Here is a 22,225-nt window from a genome sequence, read left to right as displayed (position 1 = left end):
GTGTAAAACAGGCACGCAAATACGACAGGAAAATAGAACACCATTTTCCTGTTCTATTTGCTTTAAGCCTGCACGGATCAGTCAGATCCGTGCAGGCTGCGGTGTAAAAAAAATAGAAAAATTAAATAAATAAAAAAAAAACTGGTGTGGGGTCCCCCCCACAGCCAAAACCAGCACCAGGCTGAAGGAGCCGGGGCCGGTAATTAAAAAATCAGGGAACCCGACAAATAGGGGATCCCCGATTTTTAACAACCAGCCCCAGGCTCCAGGTCCGGGGCTGGTTCCCAAAATACGGGGGACAAAATGACTAGGGGTCCCCCGTATTTCAAGAACCAGTCCCAGGCACAACCAGCACGCAGGGTAATGTCACAGCCGGGGGACACTTATAATATAAGGTCCCGCGGCCAAAACATTAACCCCCTGACCGGTCAGCCTGGCCAGGGGCCCTGGGGGAGTGGGGACCCCCCCAATGAAGGGGTCCCCCCCCTCCAGGACTTACCTGACCAGGCTGAAGCCTGTCCCCGATGCCCCTGGGCGGTGGGCATCGGGCTGATTATGGTGTAAAAAAAAGACTAATCTATTGTTTTTTACTGTGGCACTACAAGTGCCAGCAAGCCTCCCCAGCAAGCTGGGACTTGGAGAACCACAAGTCCCAGCCTGCTGGGCATTAAAGGGCCCGCTGGCACTTGTAGTTCCACAGTTAAAAAAATAGTACACAAAACACACTGACACACTTTTAAAAAAAAACTTTAATACATACAAAGCCCACACATACTAATACTTACCTATCTTCTTTCCGTAGGTAGCCCTGGTCCTGTGTCGTCGTCTTCTGGTCCTGTGTCGTCTTCTGCCTCCATGTCGACCGTCGCTGTCGCCGTCCGGATCCGACGAAATCCATTTGGGAAGCTGTGGAAGGAAACCATACTCACCTGTCCCAGCGCGACGTAGTCCAGGTAAGTGTCTTGGCAAAAAAACAAACCGACATCCCGAATCCAGACCGGACAGGGAGACGCACGGTACTCTGTGTACATCGTGAGGCTCCGCCTCCCGAATGCCGCTATTGGCCGCCTTGCGGCCTAGCGGCTCCTGATTGGCCGCTAGGCCGCAAGGCGGCCAATAGCGGCATTCGGGAGGCGGAGCCGCACAATGTTAACCCCTTCCCGCCGCAGCCTGTTTTTGCCTTCCTGACAGAGCCCTTTTTTTCAAATCTGACAGGTATCACTTAAGTGGGGATAACTTTTTTTTGCTTTTACTTATCCCAGTGATTTTGAGATTGTTTTCTCGTGACACATTGTACTTCAAGTTAGTGGTAAATTTGGGTCGATACAGTCTGTGTTTTTTTGTAAAAAATACAAAAATGTCGTAAAAAAAATGGAAAATTTAGCAATTTTCAAAATGTTAAATTTTCTGCTTGTGAGACAAATAATCATACCACTCAAAATAGTTAATAACTAACATAGACCATATGTCTACTTTATGTTTCCATCATTATTTCAACATCCTTTTAATTTTTTTGGACACTAGGAGGCTTAAAATATGAATAGCAAATTCTCAAATTTTCAAGAAAATGTCAAACACTGATTTTTTTAGGGACCAGTTCAGTTCTGATGTGACTTTGAGGGACTTGTATGTGAGACACCCCCATAAATGATGCCATTTCAAAAACTGCACCCCTCACAGTATTCAAAACAGCATTTTGGAAGTTTGTTAACCCTTTAGGTGTTTCACAGGAATTAAAACAAAGTGTAGGTGAAATTTCAAAATTTCATTTTTTTTGCAGATTTGCAATTTTAATACATTTTTCTAAGGAACACAGTAGATTTTACTAGAGAAATGTGACTAAAAATTGATTCCCCCAATTCTTTTGTTTTCATAAATATCCTATATGTGGCCCTAGTGTGCACGTTGACCAAACCACAGGCTTCATAATAGAAGGAGCACCTACTTGATTTTGGAGCCTCCTTTTTATGAGATTATTTTTTAGGCACCATGTAGGTTTCTAGGCACCATAAGATGCTAAAAGTTAGGAACCCCCCCACAAGTGACCCCATTTTGCAAACTACACCCCTCAGGGAATTCATCTAGGGGTATAGTGTACATTTCAAACCCCCAGGGGTTTCACCAATTTTGATACAACTGGGCTGTGCAAATGAAAAATTACATTTTTTACACAAAAAATGCCGTTCTGGCTCAAAATTTTTCATTTTCACAAAGAATGAAGGAGACAAAGCACCACAAAATCTGTGCCCCAATTTCTCCCGAGTACGGCAATGCTTCATGTGTGACCAAAAAATGGCAGGACTCAGAAGGGAAGGAGTGATATTTGGATTTTGCAGCACAGATTCTGGTGGAATGTTGGTGGGTGCTATGTCGCATTAGCAAGACCCCCAAAGCACCAATACAGTGGAACCCCCCCACAAGTGACCCCATTTTGCAAACTACACCCCTCAGGGAATTCATCTAGGGGTATAGTGTACATTTCAAACCCCCAGGGGTTTCACCAATTTTGATACAACTGGGCTGTGCAAATGAAAAATTACATTTTTTTACACAAAAATGCAGTTCTGGCTCAAAATTTTTCATTTTCATAAGGTATGAAGGAGAAAAAGCACCCCAAAATCTGTGCCTCAATTTCTCCCGAGTACGGCAATGCCTCACATGTGACCAAAAAATACCAGTTGGGTGCATGGCAGGACTCAGAAGGGAAGGAGTGATTTTTGGATTTTGCGGCTCAGATTCTGGTGGAATGAATGGTGGGTGCTATGTGGCATTAGCAAGACCCCCGAAGCACGGTGAAATGATGAACCTAATAATCCATAGATGTGTGGTATATTTTAAAACACTCCTTTATACATAGGCCGGGTTTGTCGGGGCAAGTGTCACACTGGAAAATAGTTTGCTTTCCTATTCCCTTTTTATAGCAAACTTTGCACCTTTTTTGTGTCCTGCCCTTTTTTCCAGTGGAGGGGATTTCATCAGGAAAATGCTGCCCTGGTACAATACGGGGGCCAGTACTAGAAGTACTGGGGCCCTCTGCCTGCTGGTTCCCAAATATTAGGCCCTTTATGACTTCCTCTTGAAAGTGCATAAATGTCCCCCTCTGGCTGGTAGAACGGAATAGCACGTAAGCGTTATACAGTGCCATCTGGATGATATACACGGCCAGCTTCTTGTACCAGATTTTTGTTTTCCGCAGGGCACTGTACGGCTTCAGTACCTGATCTGAAAGATCCACTCCGCCCATGTACTTATTGTAATCCAGGATACAATTAGGTTTTGAGGTGTGGGTACTGGTACCTCGTACAGGGACGGAGGTGGTACTGTCTCCGTGAATTGTTGTCAGTATAAGGACATCCCTCTTGTCCTTATATTTGACCAACAACATATTTTCGGTGCATATTCCCCTGCTTTCACCCCTTCTCAGTACTTGGGCAATGTGCGTTTTTGGGAGGCCTCTTTGGTTCTTGCGCACAGTACCGCAAGCTGCTGTACCTCTTGAACCAAGGGCCTTAAACAGGGGGATGCTAGTGTAAAAGTTATCCACATAGAGGTGATAACCTTTATCCAGGAAGGGGTGCACTAAATCCCAGACAATTTTTCCACTAACACCTACGAGGGAGGGGGGGCATTCTGGCGGTTCAATTCTTGAATCCTTCCCTTCATATACCCTAAACCTGTGGGTGTACCCTGGGGTGCTTTCACACAGCTTATACATTTTTATGCCATACCGTGCCCTCTTACTGGGAAGGTACTGGCGGAATTTAACCCTTCCTTTAAAATGTATAAGGGACTCGTCTATGCAAATGAATTTATCTGGGATGTACATCTCTGCAAATTTGGCACTGAAATGATCAATGACCGGCCTGACTTTGAATAGCCGGTCAAAGGTGGGATCATCTCTGGGTGGGCACTGTGCATTATCGTTGTAATGCAAAAATTTAAGGATTAACTCAAAACGAGTCCGGGTCATGGCCATACGGTAAAGTGGGGTGCTGTACAGAACATCTGTACTCCAATATTGCCTAATTTCTGGCTTTTTTACTATGCCCATATGAAACACCAGACCCCAAAACGTCATCATCTCTACTGCATCTACAGGGGTCCACCTAGCAAATGATGACGTGGGGTTTTGAGCAATAAACTGCTGGGCATATAAATTAGTTTGGTCCACCATTAAATTTATAAAATCATCAGAGAAAAATAATTTGAAAAAGTCAATTTCTCTGAGACCTGTGGAATCAAATTGGATTCCTGGGATGGCCAAAAACTCAGGAACCTGGGGCTCAAAATTGTCTGGTGGTGGGGTCCATACGAGATCAATTATTGGGGGGGGGGGTTCTCAGCTGCTCTACGGGGGCGTCTTTGAGGGGGTCCCTCATCACTAGAGGAGGAAGAGGAGCTTAAGATGAATCCTTCAAATTCCCCGCTTGCATCACTGGCTGTGTCAGAGTCAGAGGCAAGCATGGCATATGCCTCCTCCGCTGAATACATTCTTCTGGATGACTGGGATGACATTTGGGATGACATTTGGGATGCCATTTTTATTTTTGTGTTTCTGGTAGTGAAATGTTTCAACACGTGTATAGTGTAGGGGGGGTACAAACTTTATTTCAACACGGGGGGTATGTAGTGTGTAGTGTGTATGTAGTGCAGAAAAAAAAATACTTTATACAGGAATTTGATCCCAATAAAAAAAAATGAAGGGGTTAAAAAAAAAAAAAAAGGTCCTGCGCCAAAAATTGAGCACAGATGTTGGTCAGTAACGTCCGTCACTGAACAGCGCTCAAAGGCAACAGGAATTTGATCCAAAAAAAAAAAATAGATCAACCCTGTGCCGAAAAAGCTGATCAGTGATGTACGTCACTGATCAGCGCACAGTGGCCACAGGACACCCACAAAATCACAGTGTGTGTAAAAAAAAAATTAAAAAAAGACCCCACAGCACCCTCAAAAAAAAAAAAAGGTGATCACTGATGCGACACTGATTACCAGTGAGGGGCAGCAGGTGCACAACCTTTGGTGCAACTGACAGTGCAACTGGCAGCAACTGACAGGTATATATAAAAAAAAAAACCCTGCACCCCCAAAAAGTTGCTGATCAGCACAGATATACTGATCAGCACAAAAGGGGGGGCAGCAGACACAAAATATAGCACTCTCTATCACACTCTGTCACTATCTCTCTCTATCTCTCTATCTCTCACTATCTATCACTCTATGACACTGCAGCAGCAGCACTGACAGGTATATATATAAAAAAAAAACTCTGCACCCCCAAAAAGTTGCTGATCAGCACAGATATACTGATCAGCACAAAAGGGGGGGCAGCAGACACAAAATATAGCACTCTCTATCACACTCTGTCACTATCTCTCTCTATCTCTCTATCTCTCACTATCTATCACTCTATGACACTGCAGCAGCAGCACTGACAGGTATATATATAAAAAAAAAACCCTGCACCCCCAAAAAGTTGCTGATCAGCACAGATATACTGATCAGCACAAAAGGGGGGGCAGCAGACACAAAATATAGCACTCTCTATCACACTCTGTCACTATCTCTCTCTATCTCTCTATCTCTCACTATCTATCACTCTATGACACTGCAGCAGCAGCACTGACAGGTATATATATAAAAAAAAAACTCTGCACCCCCAAAAAGTTGCTGATCAGCACAGATATACTGATCAGCACAAAAGGGGGGGCAGCAGACACAAAATATAGCACTCTCTATCACTCTCTGTCACTATCTCTCTCTATCTCTCACTATCTATCACTCTATGACACTGCAGCAGCAGCACTGACAGGTATATATATAAAAAAAAACTCTGCACCCCCAAAAAGTTGCTGATCAGTTAATTTATACTGATCAGCACAAAAGGGGGGGCAGCAGTCAGTTGCACACGCAGCACAGCTGTATATATATAACCCAGCACCCCCAAAAAGTTGCTGATCAGCACAGATATACTGATCAGCACAACAGGGGGGGGGGGTGCAGCAGACACAAAATATAGCACTCTCTGTCACTATCTCTCTCTATCTCTCTCTATCTCTCTCTATCTCTCTATCTATAACTCTATCACACTGCAGCAGCACAACACAGGAAGTCACAAGAAGTCACAAGATCCAGGAAGCATCCAGCACGCTACAAGCAGTGATCAGGTAAGTATTTGCATAGATCAGGTCAGTATATCACAGCAGATAGGCACGGTGACCGCACTGCACGCAATTCCAGACCGGAATGGCGTCTGCAGTGCAGTCACCGTTAGTTTAAATCACCCTCCATGGCTGTGATTGGTCCGTCGGTCCGACGGACCAATCACGGCCTTTGGGGGCGGGTGGGGTGAGGTGGGGTGACACCAGTGTCACCCTTACACCCCGTGGTGATTGGTGCTGTACTTTACAGCACCAATCACCACCGATCCCTGTGTCACCGGCGAACGTTATTCGCCGGTACACAGAAAACGCTGTAATTGGCTGTTCACATTTGAACAGCCAATCACAGCGATCGCCGACGGGGGAGAGGCATCGCCGCCCCCCATGGACATGCTGGGACATGTCTGCTGTCAGGGACAGCAGACATCTCCAAACTGTCACCGCGTCTATAGACGCGGTGACAGTTTAAAGCCATGACGTACATTTATGCCATGCGTCGGGAAGTACATCCCGGCCATGACGTAAATGTACGTCAAATGTCGGGAAGGGGTTAACATCGTGCGACTCTCAGTCCGGCCTGGATTCGGGGTGTTCGGTTTGTTTTTTTTGCCAAGACACTTACCTGGACTACGTCGCGCTGGGACAGGTGAGTATGGTTTCCTTCCACAGCTTCCCAAATGGATTTCGTCGGATCCGGACGGCGACAGCGACGGTCGACATGTAGGCAGAAGACGACACAGGACCAGAAGACGACGACACAGGACCAGGGCTACCTACGGAAAGAAGATAGGTAAGTATTAGTATGTGTGGGCTTTGTATGTATTAAAGTTTTATTTTAAAAGTGTGTCAGTGTGTTTTGTGTACTATTTTTTTAACTGTGGAACTACAAGTGCCAGCGGGCCCTTTAATGCCCAGCAGGCTGGGACTTGTGGTTCTCCAAGTCCCAGCTTGCTGGGGAGGCTTGCTGGCACTTGTAGTGCCACAGTAAAAAACAATAGATTAGTCTTTTTTTTACACCATAATCAGCCCGATGCCCACCGCCCAGGGGCATCGGGGACAGTACCAGGCTTCAGCCTAGTCAGGTAAGTCCTGGAGGGGGGGGACCCCTTCATTGGGGGGGTCCCCACTCCCCCAGGGCCCCTGGCCAGGCTGACCGGTCAGGGGGTTAATGTTTTGGCCACGGGACCTTATATTATAAGTGTCCCCCGGCTGTGACATTACCCTGCTGGCTGGTTGTGCCTGGGACTGGTTCTTGAAATACGGGGGACCCCTAGTCATTTTGTCCCCCGTATTTTGGGAACCAGCCCCGGACCTGGAGCCTGGGGCTGGTTGTTAAAAATCGGGGATCCCCTATTTGTCGGGTTCCCTGATTTTTAATTACCGGCCTCGGCTCCTTCAGCCTGGTGCTGGTTTCGGCTGTGGGGGGGACCCCACGCCATTTTTTTTTAAATTTATTTAATTTTTCTATTTTTTTACACCGCAGCCTGCACGGATCTGACTGATCCGTGCAGACTGCTACAAATAATTCGTATTAGCAGCCGTATATACGAATTCCTACGACATCGGTGGGTTACAAAGCAGTCGTATCTGACTGCTTTGTAAATGACCCTCCGGAACACGACTTTGCATACGACTGAAACAGTCGTATGCAGTCGTAGGGAAAATACTAATACGAAAAACTCGGTTTTTCATATTAGTAAATTTCCCCCTGAGGGTCTCATAAGAGAGATCAGATCTACTCTTAATATTGCTGACTCGCCTATCCCGCCTCAGGTATCCATTTTTGGCAGGGTTCAGAAACAACCAATAACTTTTCCAGACTCTGAGGAATTATATAACCCCTTAGTAAAAGTCTGGAAGACACCTGATAAGAAGTTTCAGATGTCTAAAAGATTCCATTCCTTATACCCATTTTCGGCCGAGTCTAGAGCTAGATGGGAGACTCCTCCCACTCCGGACGCCTCATTGTCACGTTTATCAAAGAAAACCACCCTCCCCATTCCGGGAGCGGTATCGCTTAAAGAAGCACCAGATAAACGTCTTGATAGTGCTCTCAAAAATATTTACACTACCGCAGGTGTCATCTTACGTCCAGCTCTCGCCTCCTCATGGGTAGCCAGGGCAATGGAGACATGGGCCGCTGATTTGATCAGGGGCCTGGAACAGGATACTCCCAAGGAGGAATTGCTACCCTTGGCAGAATGTATCAGGGATGCTTCTACCTATGTTGGGGAAGCAGCCTCTGATGTTTCCACATTAGCAGCAAAGGTTTCAGCTTCTGCCGTCCTGGCTAGACGCACTGTGTGGCTACGCTCTTGGCAAGCCGAGCCAGAAATTAAAAAAGCGGTGGAAGCCCTCCCCTTCTCAGGAGATATGCTTTTCGGGCCAGAATTGGACAAGCTCATTTCCCAGGCCACGGGGGGGAAGTCGACCTTTTTGCCCTCTTTGGCTCCTGCACCGAAGAGGCAATTTGTAAGTCCTTCCTTTCGCTCCTTTTGGGGTAATGCGGGCTTCAGGGGGAGAGCCAGATGAGGGTTTCTCAACCTTCAGAGGCCGCCGAGGCAGAGGGGCCAGAGCCCCCCAGACCACTGCCAATCTCTCTCTCAACCCAAAGACCACAGACAAGCCAGTGGCATGACGGCCTACCGGCTCACTTGGGGGAACCCAAGGTGGGCGCCAGATTGTTACTGTTCGCGGAGGAATGGAGGTCTCATTGCACCAACGCGTGGGTTCTCCAGATTGTCTCCCAGGGGTACAAACTGGAATTTGCCACACAACCTCCAAACAGGTTCTTCCAAATAGGTCGCCCTCCATCAGTAGAGGCAGGTTTGAGCCTATTCGGGGCCATACAAACCCTGCTCGAGTCGGGAGTAATTATCCCGGTGCCAGCCCATCAGCAGTGCACGGAATACTATTCAAGCATTTTCGTGGTCCCAAAGCCAGACGGATCTGCCCGACCCATTCTAAATCTGAAGCCCCTGAACGAATTTGTTCTCTACCACAGATTCAAGATGGAATCGATTCGGTCAGTTATTGCATCCCTGGAGAAAGGAGAATTTCTCCTGTCTCTAGATATAAAGGACGCGTACCTGCACGTCCCAATCTGGGGACCTCATCAGCGATTCTTGAGATTCGTACTGCAGGATCGTCATTTCCAGTTCAGGGGACTACCCTTCGGACTTTCTTCCGCTCCTCGGGTTTTTACAAAAATAATGGCATGCATGACCAAGGCTCTTCGTCTGCAGGGGATAACTATTATCCCCTACTTAGACGACCTCCTCCTCAAAGCTCCAACTCGGGAAAAGCTGATGGCAGATGCCATGACAACTTGCAGGTTTTTAGTAAAAAATGGGTGGGTTGTGAACTTCAAAAAATCACAACTCAACCCATCACAACGCCTACAATTTCTGGGCCTCATATTGGACACAGTAGAGGAAAGGATTTTCCTACCACCGGACAAGATCATAGCTCTACAAGCAAAGGTCAGACAGGTTCTGCATCAGAAAAGACTCTCAGCACATCTGTGCACTCAACTCTTGGGTCTGATGGTAGCTGCGTTCGAGGCGGTCCCTTACGGTCGCTTCCATTCTCGGACTTTCCAAGAGAATCTACTATCACAATGTTCGGGCTCACACCTTCAAATTCACAAGCGTATCATCTTGTTTCAGAAGGCTCGCTCATCCCTGCTTTGGTGGCTTCACACCCCAAACCTGCTTCAAGGACGCAGTTTCAACCCTTGCACATGGACAGTCGTCACAACAGACGCCAGTCTCAAGGGCTGGGGAGCAGTCGCCCTAGGCCACAGGTTCCAAGGACGCTGGTCGCTGCAGGAGACAAAGCTTCCAATCAATATCTTAAAACTAAGAGCAATCAGACTAACTTTACTACAGGCTCACAACCTGCTCCAAGGTCTACAGATCAGGATACAATCAGACAACGTGACCGCGGTCGCATATATAAATCGACAAGGGGGCACCAGGAGCAGGGCAGCCATGCGAGAGGTCTGTCCCATATTAGAATGGGCAGAAGCCCACTCCAAGGCCTTTTCAGCAATATTTATTCCGGGAGTAGAGAATTGTCAGGCGGACTATCTAAGCCGCCAAACGTTCCTTCCAGGGGAGTGGTCTCTTCACCCGGAGGTCTTCCATCAACTGACGCTTTGGTGGGGGACCCCCGACATAGACCTGATGGCCTCCAGATTGAATCATCAGGTTCCTCTCTACTGTGCCAGGTCCCTGGATCCAGGAGCGGTGGCAGTTGACGCCCTATCAATACCATGGCACTACCAACTGGTATACATATTTCCACCTTTCCCGTTGCTTCCAAGAGTTCTGAAGAAACTGAAAAGAGAAACAACAACAGCCATCTTAATTGCCCTGAACTGGCCGAGGAGGGCATGGTACTCGGATCTAAAACTAATGTCAATAGACAACCCGTGGCTCCTACCTCAAAGAGAAGACTTGCTTCTCCAAGGACCATTCACCTTCCAAAACTTACGGCTTCTGCATTTAACGGCATGGTTGTTGAGGCCGAATTGCTGAAACGCAGAGGTATCCCATCCAGGGTTATTCCAACAATGCTCCATGCTAGGAAGAGTGTGACTTCGGCCCATTACCACAGGATTTGGAAGTCCTACATTTCCTGGTGCGAAAGGCTCGGCTATCCTAAGGCGGTGTTTAGCCTACCTAGGTTACTAGAATTTCTCCAGGAAGGACTGGACAAAGGTCTTCGTTTAGCCTCTCTGAAGGTGCAACTGGCGGCGCTATCTGTCTTCTTTCACCGCAGGGTAGCGGTCATTCCAGAGATACAAAGTTTTTAAAGGGGGTGTTGAGGCTTCAACCTCCCTTCAGATCACCCACTGAACCCTGGGACTTATCAGTGGTTTTGCGATACTTGCAATCAGACCTTTTTGAACCGTTAGACTCGGTACATCTAAAATATGTCACCTGGAAGACTGTTATGCTAGTTGCATTAGCTTCAGCGCGTCGTGTTTTGGAACTAGGGGCCTTATCATGTCGGCCCCCTTTCTTACAGTTCTACACTGACAGGGCGGAATTAAGGACTAATAGTTCTTTTCTCCCTAAGGTGGTTTCTTCTTTTCATCTTAACCAGCCGATTATCATTCCAGCTTTCACTGAAGACTCTGCTTCCCTAGATGCTGTAAGGGCATTGCGAATATACTTGGAAAAAACGTCAGCATTGCGGAAGACTGATAGTCTTTTTATTCTCTATTGTCATGAACGCAGGGGATGGCCTGCGTCCAAAAGAACGTTGGCTCGTTGGATGTGCCTCACCATTAAAGAGGCCTACAGACATGCAAACAGGAATTACGGCTCATTACGGCTCATTCGACAAGGTCGGTTAGCACATCATGGGCCCTGGCAAGAGGGGTTTCCCTCTCTCAGGTGTGCAGAGCTGCGACCTGGGCAAGTGCGAACACCTTTGCCCGGTTTTATAAATTCGACGCCTTTGCCAAGGCTGAAACGTCCTTTGGCAGGGCTGTTCTGGGGGAATCTCAGCGCTCTCCCACCCGGGAGTAGTGCTTTGGTATTCTTCCCATACGTCATGACTCTGCAGTGTCCCCTGCTGGCCGAGGGAGAAATAAGGAATTTGGTACTCACCGATAATTCCCTTTCTCCAAGGCAGCTGGGGACACTGCACGCCCTCCCAGCGCTGTTTTCCTGCCAGGTTATATAGGTTACTACCATGTTCCTACAAGTTGGTCCTTCCTCAGGAAGACTCAGTTTACCATGAGTGTATCATTCATGTTGTTGTTATGTTGGGTGATTCTGTTATCTATACCTTACTTACTAACTCATATCGTTCATTTGATTAAATATTACATGTTTTATGTTGTATATCCTCCTCCTTCTAGTTCTTCTTGCCTTTGTTTCTCTTCCTCTCTCTTCCTCTCTCGGTCACAGTTTTACTAAGACTGGGGCTTGGTGGGGATAGAGGGGGGAGGAGCCAGCCACTTCAAAAGCATCTTAAAGTGCCAACTCCACAGCACCAACACTATGCCATACGTCATGACTCTGCAGTGTCCCCTGCTGCCTTGGAGAAAGGGAATTATCGGTGAGTACCAAATTCCTTATTTTTTACGAATTTGTATTTTCGGGATTTACAATCCCGAAAATACAACAATTCGTATTCCTAAAGATGGAACATTCATATTTGTATTTACAAATACGAATGTCTACACCATCGATAGGATACGACAGAAATCACCATTCAAAAGAATGGTGGTTCCTGATGTACTAAGCAGCCGTACTGATAATACGGCTGCTAAGTGGTGTAAAACACAAATGCAAATACGACAGGAAAATACACCTTGATTTCCCTGTCGTAGGCAGGCTTCAGTAAAAAAAAAAAAAATTAAAAAAAAAAAACGGAGTGGGGTCCCCCCCACAGCCATAACCAGCACCAGGCTGAAGGAGCCGGGGCCGGTAATTAAAAATCAGGGAACCCGACAAATAGGGGTTCCCCGATTTTTAACAACCAGCCCCAGGCTCCAGGTCCGGGGCTGGTTCCCAAAATACGGGGGACAAAATGACTAGGGGTCCCCCGTATTTTAAGAACCAGCCCCAGGCCAAACCAGCCAGCAGGGTAATGTCACAGCCGGGGGACACTTATTATATAAGGTCCCGTGGCCAAAACATTAACCCTACCGACCAGTCAGCCTGGCCAGGGGCCCTGGGGGAGTGGGGACCCCCCCCAATGAAGTGGTCCCCCCCCTCCAGGACTTACCTGACCAGGCTGAAGCCTGGTGCTGTCCTCGATGCCCCTGGGCGGTGGGCATCGAGCTGATAAATGGTGTAAAAAAAAGATTAAACTATTGTCTAATACTGGGGCACTATGAGTCCCAGCAAGCCTCCCCCGCAAGCTGGGACTTGGAGAACCACAAGTCCCAGCCTGCGGGGCATTAAAGGGCCCGCTGGGTAGTGCCACAGTATTAAAAATAGTACAATAAAACACACTGACACACACTTAAAATAAAACTTTAATACATACAAAGCCCACACATACTAATACTTACCTATCTTCTTTCCGTAGGTAGCCCTGGTCCTGTGTCGTCTTCTGGTCCTGTGTCGGCGGTCTTCTGGATCCATGTCAACGTCCTTCTTCAAGTCGACGTCGCTGTCGGCGATGGCGTCCGGATCCGACGAAATCCATGTGGAAGCTGTGGAAGGAAACCATACTCACCTGTCCCGGGGCGACGTAGTCCAGGTAAGGGTCTTGGCAAAAAAACAAACCGACACGCGAAACCAGCCCGGACAGTAGGAGCCGCACAGTGTTTGTGTACATCGTGCGGCTCCGCCTCCCGAATGCCGCTATTTGCCGCCTTGCGGCCTAGCGGCTCCTGATTGGCCGCCATTGTTCTGAGGCTGCTGCTGAAGCCAGACTGACCAGTTTCCGAGTGGTCTCCATAAACATGGCCGCCGGCCTCCTGCACTGAGGACATGTCTAGTGCAGGAGGCCACTACAGAGACTCTTTGGCATGTATTCAATGCCGGTGCGAGCGGCCGGCGAGGGGGTTAAACTGCGAGGATCGCAGAAAACCAGAGATCCTCGCAGTTTAACCCCCGCGCCGGCCGCTCGCACAATGCAACGTTCCGGGGGAATCCTCGCCGTCACAGAACGGCGAGGATTCCCCTAAACTGCAAGAGCCGCAGCTAGTGCAGCAAACTCACTGTAATTAGCCTCGATTCTCGCAGCTTTTGGAGGCACATACGCAAATTCCCCCTCGCTCAAAAAACGGAGTGAGGGGGAATTTGCGTATGAGGGGGGTTAGTTGAATACTGACAGGGTGAGCGGTTCTGCTCGCAGTCACCGCTCGCCCACGGCATTGAATATATGCCTGTATGTTCCACCTACTTCCTGCCTGTGCGTTTCTTTCTTCCCTATGCTGCAGCCTGCCTCACTAGTGTCTGGCATCAAGGTAAGAGGGAGTGGGACTGTACAGGCTGAGCAGCCTGTAAGGTTCAGTTATTATACAGGGGGGAGCAGCCTGTGGGGGTCCAGTTATTATTTTAAGGGGGAGCAGCCTGTGGGGGTCCAGTTAATTTTATAAGTGGGAGCAGCCTGTGGGGGTCCCATTATTAATATACAGGGGGAGCAGCCTGTAGGGGGTCCCATTATTATTATACAAGGGGAGCAGCCTGTGGGGGTCCTGTTATTATTATTATTAATATAATACAGGGGGAGCAGCCTATGGGGTCATGTTATACAGGGGGAGCAGCCTGTTGTGTCCTGTTATTATACAGGGGGAGCAGACTGTGGGGGTCCTGTTATTATTACACAGGGGGAGCAGCCTGTGGGGGCCCTGTTATTATTATACAGGGGGAGCAGCCTGTGGGGGTCCCGTTATTTTTATACAGGGGGAGCAGCCTGTGGGGGTCCCTTTATATACAGGGGGAGCAGCCTGTGGGGGTCCCGTTATTGTTGTTATTATTATAATAATACAGGGGGAGCTGCCTGTGGGGTCATGTTACACAGGGGGATCAGCCTGTTGTGTCCTGTTATTATAAAGGGGGAGCAGCCTGTGATGTAATTTTATTATACAGGGGGAGCAGCCTGTGGGGGTCCCGTTATTATACAGGGGGAGCAGCCTGTGGGGGTCCCGTTATTATTATACAGGGGGAGCAGCCTGTGGGGGTCCCGTTATTATTATACAGGGGGAGCAGCCTGTGGGGTCCTGTTATTATACAGGGGTAGAAGTCTGTGGGGTCCTGTTATGATTATAAGACAGGGGGAGCAGCCTGTTGTGTCCTATTATACAGGGGGAGCAGCCTGTGGTGTACTTTTATTATACAGGAGTAGCAGCCTGTGGGGGTCCCATTATTATACAGGCGGAGCAGCCTGTGGGGGTACTATTATTATACAGGGGAGCAGCCTGTGTTGTCCTGTTATTATTATAAGACGGGGAGTAGCCTGTGGTGTCCTGATATTATACAGGGGGAGCAGCCTCTGTTGTCCTGTTATTATTATAAGACGGGGAGTAGCCTGTGGTGTCCTGATATTATACAGGGGGAGCAGCCTCTGTTGTCCTATGATTGGCCGCCATTGTTCTGAGGCTGCTGCTGAAGCCAGACTGACCAGTTTCCGAGTGGTCTCCATAAACATGGCCGCCGGCCTCCTGCACTGAGGACATGTCTAGTGCAGGAGGCCACTACAGAGACTCTTTGGCATGTATTCAATGCCGGTGCGAGCGGCCGGCGAGGGGGTTAAACTGCGAGGATCGCAGAAAACCAGAGATCCTCGCAGTTTAACCCCCGCGCCGGCCGCTCGCACAATGCAACGTTCCGGGGGAATCCTCGCCGTCACAGAACGGCGAGGATTCCCCTAAACTGCAAGAGCCGCAGCTAGTGCAGCAAACTCACTGTAATTAGCCTCGATTCTCGCAGCTTTTGGAGGCACATACGCAAATTCCCCCTCGCTCAAAAAACGGAGTGAGGGGGAATTTGCGTATGAGGGGGGTTAGTTGAATACTGACAGGGTGAGCGGTTCTGCTCGCAGTCACCGCTCGCCCACGGCATTGAATATATGCCTGTATGTTCCACCTACTTCCTGCCTGTGCGTTTCTTTCTTCCCTATGCTGCAGCCTGCCTCACTAGTGTCTGGCATCAAGGTAAGAGGGAGTGGGACTGTACAGGCTGAGCAGCCTGTAAGGTTCAGTTATTATACAGGGGGGAGCAGCCTGTGGGGGTCCAGTTATTATTTTAAGGGGGAGCAGCCTGTGGGGGTCCAGTTAATTTTATAAGTGGGAGCAGCCTGTGGGGGTCCCATTATTAATATACAGGGGGAGCAGCCTGTAGGGGGTCCCATTATTATTATACAAGGGGAGCAGCCTGTGGGGGTCCTGTTATTATTATTATTAATATAATACAGGGGGAGCAGCCTATGGGGTCATGTTATACAGGGGGAGCAGCCTGTTGTGTCCTGTTATTATACAGGGGGAGCAGACTGTGGGGGTCCTGTTATTATTACACAGGGGGAGCAGCCTGTGGGGGCCCTGTTATTATTATACAGGGGGAGCAGCCTGTGGGGGTCCCGTTATTTTTATACAGGGGGAGCAGCCTGTGGGGGTCCCTTTATATACAGGGGGAGCAGCCTGTGGGGGTCCCGTTATTGTTGTTATTATTATAATAATACAGGGGGAGCTGCCTGTGGGGTCATGTTACACAGGGGGATCAGCCTGTTGTGTCCTGTTATTATAAAGGGGGAGCAGCCTGTGATGTAATTTTATTATACAGGGGGAGCAGCCTGTGGGGGTCCCGTTATTATACAGGGGGAGCAGCCTGTGGGGGTCCCGTTATTATTATACAGGGGGAGCAGCCTGTGGGGGTCCCGTTATTATTATACAGGGGGAGCAGCCTGTGGGGTCCTGTTATTATACAGGGGTAGAAGTCTGTGGGGTCCTGTTATGATTATAAGACAGGGGGAGCAGCCTGTTGTGTCCTATTATACAGGGGGAGCAGCCTGTGGTGTACTTTTATTATACAGGAGTAGCAGCCTGTGGGGGTCCCATTATTATACAGGCGGAGCAGCCTGTGGGGGTACTATTATTATACAGGGGAGCAGCCTGTGTTGTCCTGTTATTATTATAAGACGGGGAGTAGCCTGTGGTGTCCTGATATTATACAGGGGGAGCAGCCTCTGTTGTCCTGTTATTATTATAAGACGGGGAGTAGCCTGTGGTGTCCTGATATTATACAGGGGGAGCAGCCTCTGTTGTCCTATTATTATTATAAGACGGGGAGTAGCCTGTGGTGTCCTGATATTATACAGGGGGAGCAGCCTCTGTTGTCCTGTTATTATTATAAGACGGGGAGTAGCCTGTGGTGTCCTGATATTATACAGGGGGAGCAGCCTCTGTTGTCCTGTTATTATTATAAGATGGGGAGTAGCCTGTGGTGTCCTGATATTATACAGGGGAGCAGCCTGTGGTGTCCTATTATTGTTTTTGTTGTTTTATTAATACATATTTTTAAACCGCAAAACCTATAAACTCCCCATCGGGTATCCCCCAGGTCCACACTTTCAACTTCACCATAACTTCAACTTAAACCTTAACAACTAACTTATCTAATAAAAAAGACACAGGCACAAGTGCTGGCGTTTCAAAATGAATGTCAAATTTATTTGACAATTAACTAAACTATATATATAATGGTGGCGGCACCAAAGAATGGTCACTATAGGAAAGTGGGGTTAAAGATGTCTACCATACACACCATCGCTGGTGATCACTCTCCCCGGTCATCCACTCATGCTAGTGGTGACCATCCCCCGGGCAGAAGCATGGCCGATGACCATAGATGTCAGGGGAGAGCGACACCCCACTATCTACACACAAACATCAAGATCTTACAAGGATGACCGTTCTTTACCGCCACAGCTAGGCCCTAAGCCGCAGCACCGCCACCAACTAGCAAAACGCTCAGCACTGTGTATCTAACCAGCTAAAAACATTGCCCAAAAACAGAGCCACGCCCTCCGGGCTAAAAATAAACACCATCGCTTCTATACAGCGCACTCCGCTGAAAGTCGATGGCGTCATGGCGAATAACACCCCCGCCGTTGGTCAGCAGATACTTCTCAACTGCAGCGTTCACCTTCTTCCGTGAACGCTCCAGGCGGGGGCAGGAAACAGCATTTCTCCACACAATCCTAGAGATTGGCCTCCAGCGCCCGCTGGAAGTATCCACCGTATCTGAGCAGAAGTATCCACCGGGACGGTGGATACTTCTGCTCAGATACGGTGGATACTTCCAGCGGGCGCTGGAGGCCAATCTCTAGGATTGTGTGGAGAAATGCTGTTTCCTGCGACGACCGCCATAGCTGTGAGGGGAGTAGAACCTCCGGAAGATGTGGAAGGACCCGCCACCACTGGCTGAGATGGGGTAGGCATCCCGGAAGGGGCATTAGTGGGCTGACTAATAGCGGGCGCCTGACCACCCTGCGGGGGAACCTGACTCATCAGGCTGGACAGCAGGGTCATAAACTGCTGCACCCCCCCATCCGCTGCGGGTAAGGGGGTAGTGGCTGCTGGTACGGCTGCAGAAGTGGCTGGTGCGGACGCAGACCGCAGGGGAAACAGCCTGGACCGTCTGGGGATCTGTCGCCTGGCTATGTGTAAAGGGGACATACCCCTGGGGGCCCTCAAGTGTGTGTCTGCAGGCCCAGCCGGGCCTAATTGCCCCCCAGTGATCGGGCTATGTACTTGTCCTGCGCCCCTGGAGCGCCCCCATCCTCTGGCCTGCCTGGGAGTATTGGGGGAGGGGACTCCAGAGGGGAGACCCCTCTGCTGTAAGCGGCGAGCCAGCACAGGAATGCTGGAGGGTGGCATGTCCAGTTGAAGGACAACACCCCTTGTTACCGGGCCCTGAATAGCACCCTGCCTGCCCTGACCCTGCGACCTTCCAGTGCGAGCCCGGCTGGAAGCCCGCGATGCGGCACCGCCGGCGTCATTTCCGGCCATGTGTGTGTGATCTGCGGGGCGGCGGTGGCCTAGCCCTCTACCCCTAGTCAGTGAGCCACGGGCTGTACCCACGCCCGACCCCCCCGTAAGTCTGGAAGGCGCCGCGCGCCCACCGCGGCCTGTGCCTCCGCCGGATTCACTTCCGGCTACTTCATTGTGTGCCGCGGGGCGGCGGGGGCCTAGCCCACCACCCCGAGTCAAAGCGCCACGGCCTCTACCCCCGCCCGACCCCCCCCGGACGTCTGTAGGGCGCCGCGGCCTGCATGCGCTCCACCCGAGGCCCGGCGCCGGACCGCGTCATCAGCCGGCGCCGCGTCTGGAGATGCGGTCGGCTCGGGAGCCGCAGGGCCGCGTCGCGCACGCCTCCTGTCCCCACTGGAACCACCAGGGATGCCGCCGCTAGACCCCGCAGCCCCCCCAGCCAGGTATGCAGCATCTGCCAGGTGGGCGGGCGCGATACCCTGCGCGGACGGGGCATTTTAGCTAAAGGGGCTAAACTGAATGGAAAGAATGAGAGTAAAAGGGGGTGAAGGGAGAGTGAGGGAGAGAGACAGCCTATAAAGAGGAGGATTGATGAGAAAGAGAAACAGAAGTTAGATTTAGTAAGCACGTGTACTACCCAGTCAGCTGCAGCAACAGGTCTTGCCTTCTCAGCAGCTTTTCGGACAGAGGAAGCTTCACATGCTAGCATGTGACTTTTCTTACCCTGTCTATACCCTCCCACTGCTCTGATAGGCCTTATGCCCATCCTGATTTACATATCAGCTGACCTTCCAAGTGTAACCTGAGGAACCCATCAGGGGTTTATGCTCTCTCATTGCTTACTCAGCATTCGTGGTTCTAATTTAACGATGCGCTGTTACTTATGGGCCAGTGCTCTGGACTTGCCCCCAGGCTAAAAGTTGCCAGCCAGCCCCTGCTTATTATCAATGTTCTTTATAGATTATTCTTTATCATTCATGTATATATATATATATATATATATATATATATATATATATATATATATATATATTGAATAGTGGAGCGAAATTCTTTATTCTCGCACCCGATTGTTCTGTTTGTATATGATGTGCCCACTCTGACTTTTCTTACAGACTTTTGTTTGCACCCGGAGGGACCGAGGATTTCATACAGCAGGGAGCAGTGGTCCTAGAAATAAAGTGGGGTCCTCGTGCAAATATACTCAAAGTGACATACTTGGAGTATACAGCTGGTCCCGTATATATCCATTGGTGTTATTTGTCTGCAACTACTATGCACCTGTAATTAGAGATGAGCACGTACAGATCCTAGAGATCCGAACACCCCCGAACTTACCTGTTCCGAAGCATTCACAAGCTGTTCGCGTCCATCCCACCGATAATAAAAAAACGAAAACAAGGCCAAAACGTCATCATCCTCCCGCATCGGATTCTCACGAGACCGGATCTCTATAAGTCCCGGCTTCCAGCGTCATCTTCGCTTGGCACGGATGTTTCCATACTGTCTGCAGAGAGGGGAGGGGGACAAACTACACATGGGCATGCTATGGGGGCTGCAGGTGGGGGACAAACTAAAGGGGGAACTAACAGGCTGCCTAACTTTATGGGGGCTTGTGAAAACAAAAGGGGAAACTACTGAGTAGTTGTACCCTGTACTGGCAGGGTACAACTACTAAGGGGAACTACTGTAATGGACTCACTAGGGGGGAGATACATCGCTGCCCGGCCGCAGTGATTCTAGCACATATGTATTAACATATGCGGCTAGCATCGCAGTGCAGTGACGGAGGTACTATTATGGAGCATTACTAAGGGGGGCTGCTGTATAGGACTTCTGTGGGGGGAAAACTAAGGGTCTCCCCCCATTTTTTATTAAAATAAAAAAGGTGTTTTTTTAACCTGCAAGGGTTGTCAAGTGTGCCATATCAATCCATCTGTGCTGTGCTGCCCAGTATCTCATTATTCCAGGGGAGCTACAGTACCACACATTTTTTAGGGCTGCTAAGTGTGCCATATCATACCAGACGTGTTGTATCATTCCAGGGGTCAGTCAAGTGTGCTGTATATTTCTTGGGGTCAGCCAAGTGTGTTATATAATTTCTGGGGTGAGCGAAGTGTGTACTATAATTTCTGGGGTGCTGATAAACCTGGGGAGCTGTCATTTTTATTAAAAGAATAAAAGGTACTTGTGTATTATCACGGCGCCCCCGATATGTGATCGCGCGATTTTTCATCGCATCGCATGCCATACACCCGATGCACTGTGATGCGATGCGATTTCAGCCCCCTATGCGACCAAATGGGTGCTTACAATGTTAAATGCACCCCCCCAGTATAAACGTGAACCCAAAGCATGGCGAGCGCAGCGAGCCCGCGAGGGGTGGAGGTACGCATCCTCCGACCTTTTCATACCCCCACTATCCACGTCGGCGTGGAGTTGATTTTATAAAGTGTGGCGAGCCCGAAGCGTGGCGAGCACTGCCGCGATGCCACGCCCCCATTTTTCGCTGCTGTGGGGCATGCCCGGCAGCTCTATGAGCTGCTGGCCAGCCCCCCTGCCTGCAAGAATAGATGCTGTGCACATGCGCACAGCGTCTATTCACAGACTACGGGGGACTCCCAACTGCCCCCCCCCCCCACCGCCGCGGGACACTGCCGGCGGCGGGAGGGACGTGGGAATGTCCCAAAATATCTGGATGTTCCCGCGATAAGCGGGACAGTTGGGAGGTATGCTACCTGCGTTAAATCAGTCCAGGGGTGATGCTAAGTGTGCCATATCAGTCCAGGGGTGATGCTAAGTGTGCCATATCAGTCCAGGGGTGATGCTAAGTGTGTCATATCAGTCCAGGGGTGATGCTAAGTGTGCCATATCAGTCCAGGGGTGATGCTAAGTGTATCATGTCAGTCCAGGGGTGATGCCTTCTGTGCCGTATCAGTCCAGGGGTGATGCTACCTTTGCCGTATCAGTCCAGGGGTGATGCTACCTGTGCCATAACAGTCCAGGGGTGATGCTACCTGTGCCGTATCAGTCCAGGGGTGATGCTAAGTGTGCCATATCAGTCCAGGGGTGATGCTAAGTGTGTCATATCAGTCCAGGGGTGATGCTAAGTGTGCCATATCAGTCCAGGGGTGATGCTAAATGTGCTGTATCAGTCCAGGGGTGATGCTATCTGTGCCGTATCAGTCCAGGGGTGATGCTAAGTGTGCCATATCAGTCCAGGGGTGATGCTACCTGTGCCGTATCAGTCCAGGGGTGATGCTACCTGTGCCGTATCAGTCCAGGGGTGATGCTAAGTGTGTCATGTCAGTCCAGTTTTTGTGCCGCCCACTTGTGTCGCTTTGCATAGTCATCCAGCTACCTCGGTGCAAACTTTTGGCATAAAAACATTATTGTGAGGTGTTCAGGATTTATTGTGAGGTGTTCAGGATAGACTGGAAATGGGTGGAAATTAATGATATTGAGGTTAATAATAGCATAGGAGGCAAAAAATCTGTGATTTTAGTGATTTTTATGGTTTTTGGCAAATAAATACAGATCCAAAACACGAAGGGGTGGCTGCTTCTGCTGCTGCTGCTGCTGCTCTTCTCCTCACTAGTGACTG

Source organism: Crinia signifera, unplaced genomic scaffold (genome assembly GCF_055691185.1).
Source record: "Crinia signifera unplaced genomic scaffold, ASM5569118v1 HAP2_SCAFFOLD_144, whole genome shotgun sequence".
Lineage (NCBI taxonomy): Eukaryota > Metazoa > Chordata > Amphibia > Anura > Myobatrachidae > Crinia > Crinia signifera.
This window is presented reverse-complemented; position numbering follows the sequence as displayed.